Here is a 5,356-nt window from a genome sequence, read left to right on the forward strand (position 1 = left end):
ACCCTGGCTAATCAAGCACTTATTAATCTCCGCTTTAAATATACCCAATGACAGCCTCCGCAGCGCCTGGAGAAATGAATTCCACAGATTCACCACCCTTACCCTCTCTGCCCTCTTTCCCCAACATCCTAACAGTGCCCTTACATACAGTATCCTGTCTGTCTCTTCATACTCCACTTTCCCTTCACCCACCCATTAATCTCCCTCATCCTCCTCCACAAAGTTACCTGATCATCTCCTCATTTACCTCTACAACTTCCCCGGCAAGATTTTGGTCCCCTTTTCCATCCTCCTGTCACTCCCACTGTACCCCACCTCTCTCAGACGGCTATCGGGATCATCGTACTGAGAGGGGAAGCAGGCGGCATCTGTGAGGCAGGAGTAACCGGGAAACACTGGCACTGTCACAGAACAAAAGGGAGGAGGTGCACAGAAAAGACCCTTCAGCCCATCAAGGTGAGACTAATGCTCATTATCCCACTCTGCTTATATTCTCTTAAACTTCCACCTCCTGCCCCCAGCATGTAATACAGTATGTGGAGACTGTGGCTGTCTCTGTGGAGTTTGCATGATACTTGTGAGCAGGGTGAAAATGGATGCAGAGGTTATAATCAGATTAACATATCCTGATTGAGATATTGAAACGAGGATGTTGTAGAACAGTAGAGTGGACTTCCTTTATTGAAGTTAAACTTTTCACTTCTTGCACTCATATGAGTTAACATCAACAGTTTCACTTTGAAACATCGAGTTTTTCCCACCAGATTTCACTTAATTAGATTAAGTCAGACCTGAAGCTGAACAATCTGACCTCAAATCACCACAGTGCTTAGTTCCACTCATTGGAGGTTTCTGTCCAATAATTTGAGTTAACTTAAGTTAATTAAAATTCTCACACAACCCAAAGATCTTTGTTTTAATGCCTTATTGTTGGTGCTGCTGTTGTTTCTCCTGCAATCAATAAATACGGAAGACATTCAGTTTATTTATATATGTCCCGTCCTTCCCATCCAATCTAGGTTGCTGGTTGTCACAGTGAATCTGTTCACTATCTCTGGAGGGCTGGAACATTTGAAGTGTGGGCGTTGCAGATATTCCTGGAAGGTTGCTCTTTTCGGCTTCTGGCTTCTGCGTTTATCTTTCCACTTGAATCTCTTTACCCCAAAACTGTTTTCCAAAGGCTTCATTTGACTCTGACACACTTATTTATCGAGATACCATGCGCAATAGGCTCTCCTGGCCCTTTCAGCCGCACCGGCCAGCAACCCCTGTTTTAACCCTAGCCTAATCACGGGACAATTTACAATGACAACCGGTATGTCTTCAGATTATGGGAGGAAACTGGGGCACCCGGAGGAAACCCACGTGATCCTGGGAAGAACGCACAAAATCCTTACAATCCGCGGTGGGAATTGAACTCGGGCCGTTGGTTCTGTAGGGTGTTGTACTGACCACCATGATACCATGCCACCCCCACCTGGTAGATTTTTCCCCTGAGTTGCCACATCTGGGTTCTGGTTCAAACCTTCGCGGGCTAGGGATCCCCAGAAGGGATGGGATTGAGGGGTAGGGTCAAGGTTGGGTCTTTTGTCTGGTCCCCCACAATGATGGGATGGAAATACTGCAGGTGCTGGAATCTCAGGAAGCATAAGAATCATGGAGACAGACATCCCAGTATCTTTATCTCCTGTTTGCACTGTGCAAAGGTTTCGAACCGATTCTGCAAAATTGGCTGGACCTGGAATAAACTATGGTTGGTAAATGAAATTCCAGGAGAGCTGATACTGTGTGAATTCTTCCTTTGCTCAAAATTCCATTTTGGTAAGGGTGATGTGAACTCATTGTACTGGGTGTGAGCCACAAGCAGTGGTATCAAACCAGCACACCTCTGTTGAAGACTGGTGTGGTTAAAGTAGCCCTAACCTTTTCCTGCACCCCAACACTCACAATGTCAAATTGCAACAGGCAATGAATCAGAGCTGGGGCCAGGCAACTGAGCAACAGCAAACAAAATCATTCAATCAGTGGAGAGAATGGGTAAAGGAAACAAACGATGATTTCCAACCAAGGCAGGGTTACTTCAGATAATGCAATGAGTGGAGGATAGTTACAGCTAAGTTTTATGGATAGAGTCAGTCTCAGACCTATACAGAGGCATAGGCACCCAGCTTGCTTGACAGGAGAATTGCCCGATGATCTTCATCCTGGTTAGCTATAATGGCTGCTGTAAAAATTAGCTCTAAAATACAAGAAACATCCTAAGGTCTCAGGTGTGGTACTAGGTTATCTTTTTTAAAATCTGGTTTTATTTCATTTTCTTTGCTTTCTTTCTTTTCCCACCTATCTCCTTTTGTCTTCCTCTCTCCCTCTCTGTTATGCTTCCTCTCCCTCTCACTTTCTTCTTCACTCTATTTGCCTTCTTTCTTTCTAACACTCTCTCCTTCTGTTTGGCTGTCACTCTTCCTCTTCCCTACTCCATTTCTCTCTCCCTCCTTTACTTTTCCTGATTCTTTCTCCATGACTCTCTCCATCTCTTCTCTTTCTCACTCTTCCCATTTTTCTCTCCCTCCTTTGCTTTCCCCAACTCTCTTTCCACCTCTTTCCTCCCCCTCACCCTCTTCTTTCTCCCTGTCCATTTTCGTTCCCTCTCTCTCCCCCTCCATAGCCCTGTTCACCTGGGTGAACATCCAAGCTCACTGAGAAATAACCTTTGCTGGTCATTTTGCTTTTTTGGCAACAGCAGCACTGCACTTCACCTTTAACCTTTCACCTTAACACATACAATGCCTTGAAAAAGTATTCAGCCCAACCCTTTGTTCACATAATTAGTATTACAACCAGGGATTTTGAACAATCTAACGAAAAGTTTTTCTTTGTATATCGTTTGCTCCTTTTTTTCCACAGTAGAACCCGAAAAAGCAGGGAAATTGTAAAGGATGAAAAACTAAAAAATTCTACAACTGAAACATTAGGATTTCAAAAGTATTCATCCCCCTTTGTTCAGTACTTTGTTGAACTACCTCTCACAGCTTTTACTGCCAGTAGTCTTTTTGGATAAGTCTCTGTTAGCTTTGCACAATGTAGTGGAGCAAAATTTGTTCATTCCTCCTTGCAAAGTTGCTGAAGCTGTGCCAGGTTACTTAGGGAGACAGCAATCTCGAGGTCTCGCCAGAGATGTTCGATCGGGTTAAGGTCAGGACTCTGACTGGGCCACTCAAGGGCACCAATTTTCTTCATTTGAAACCACTCCATGGTTTCTCTGGCAGTGTTCTTCTGGTCGGTGTCCTGCTGAAAGACAAACCTCCTCACCAGTTTAAGCTTTCTGGCAGAGGCTAGCAGGTTTTTATCCAGGATCTGTATTTAGCAGCATTCACCTTCCCATCAATCGTGACCATATTTCCAGTCCCTGCTGCTGAAAAGCATCCCCATAGCATGATGCTACCTCTACCATACTTACAGCAGGGATATATGTTACTATTAGATTTACGTCACAGGTACCACTAAGTGTGGAGGCCAAAACATTTCACTCTAGTCTTATCTGACCACAAGGCATTTCTTTCTACATCTTTATAGTATCTTCTAAGAGATGCTTAGCAAAGACTTGACAGGCAAGGATATGTGTTTTTTTTAGTTGGGACCTCTTCCTTGCCACTCTTCCATAAATACTCTTTCTGTGCAAGGCCTTAGAGATTGTGGAGGAATGAACTTCATCTCCAGTTGGAACCATTGACTTCTGCAGCTCACTCGGAGTGACTGGTGTCACAGTAGCCTCCCTTACAAGTGTCGCTCTTTAGAGGGGTGGTCTGTCCCAGCCAGTGTGGCTGTGCTTTCATATTTTTCCCACTTTTTCAGGATGGGCCACACTGAGCTCCGAGATATGATCAGTGCCTTTCCGATAGTCTTGTGTCCTTCCCCAGATTTGTGCTTCTCCATTATCATTAACCTGACTTGGCTTGAATGCTCTTTTATCCTCATTCTGGTTTGATCTGTTGAAAATCTACCATACTGTTGGGACCTTACACAGACGGGACATTTTTACAGTATTCTTGTGGAATTTATTTAAATCAGATGATCCTCCAATTTTCTATATCAACAAATTAGGTGAGTTGGTAATGTAATATATTGCATCTGAGGAAAGTTAGCATAGTGATTACAAAGAAGATGAATATTTCTTCAGCCTCACAAATTTGCTGTTTTAATTTTTAGTCATTTGTTGACAGGTTTTGGAATTTTTTTTGTTTTGATTTGACACAATACACAATGTTTTGTAGATTAGCTCGAAAATCCTACATCAAAATATTTTAAATTTAGAAAATGAGACGGTAAAATGTGAAAATAGTGGTGGGGTTGAATACTTTTTCAAGGTACTGCATATAGTTTTTGCATTTTGGTGCATTTGTGGGGGGGGGGTAATAGGAAATGGGAGAAAGGATTTAACACCCCTGAGGAGAGCAAATGGCTTCCGCACATAAACAAATGAGCACAAATTGATGTTTTAGTTCAATTCTGGAGAAACTAGGCTGATGCAATTCAGTGCGACCACTCCAGCGTATTAAACTTCCTTATGCAATACATCTCACTTGCTAATCTGACCAACTCATTACCCCAACTCCTAAAACCTCCAAAAAAAAACGACTAATGTATTCATTTATTTTCATTTTGGCGAAATATAATTAAAAGTGAACGCACAACTAGCAGCTCTGAGCTGCCATCAGTTCAATAGCCCGTCGCTCAATGGTAATATAGCGCAATTAGAAAAGGCGGAATGAACTGCAAACTCAAACGACGTCGCTCGCCTGGAGAGTCGAGCGAGAGGGGGGTGGGAGAGACAGGGAGACCGGGTTGGAGAGAGAGGGAGACCGGGTTGGAGAGACAGGGAGAAGCAAGGGTCGGCTTTAAGCAGGTTAGTGTGTGTGTATGCCTCACCTCTTCCTGTGTACCCGCTGAGGGAGACACCCGCCTGGGCCGAATGGACTGCGAGACGGCTCAGTGCTTGTCGCCGGGTCAGCCTTCCATGTGGTCACACACTTAGCTCTCGTTGTTTATTTCCACTTTAGCGTGTTTCAATGTAATAGTCTTTGACATTGTTCGGGGCCATAATTCCCGACAAATCGCGGCAATCAGATCTCTCTTTGCCGTTCTTCGTTTCAAGGTCAGATTGTGTGGTGAATCTGCCGAGAGGTTTCCAGTCACGCAGTTCCGTGTTTTCTTTGATGTGACCCATTTGATTTAGTGAGTGCTCCGAATCACAATGTCCCCCAACGCAACGTGTGGCTTGTGCACGTGTGTGTGTGTGGGGGGTGAAGACGGAGCGAGAGGGAGGGAGAAAGTAAACAGTGGGAAAAATGGGTGGAGA

The 5,356-nt window shown here is 44.1% G+C and overlaps 1 long non-coding RNA gene across 1 annotated transcript in view; it reads right to left on the bottom strand.

The window, feature by feature from the left end:
- The window catches only part of LOC134339412 (uncharacterized), a 78,794-nt gene extending 73,648 nt beyond the window's left edge, over positions 1 to 5,146 (bottom strand). The window contains exon 1 of the long non-coding RNA XR_010016395.1: positions 4,927 to 5,146. This is a non-coding gene — a long non-coding RNA (uncharacterized LOC134339412). The remainder of the gene's footprint in view (positions 1 to 4,926) is intronic.
- Positions 5,147 to 5,356: the final 210 nt, after the last annotated feature.

This window comes from Mobula hypostoma, chromosome 29 (genome assembly GCF_963921235.1).
Source record: "Mobula hypostoma chromosome 29, sMobHyp1.1, whole genome shotgun sequence".
Taxonomy (NCBI): domain Eukaryota; kingdom Metazoa; phylum Chordata; class Chondrichthyes; order Myliobatiformes; family Myliobatidae; genus Mobula; species Mobula hypostoma.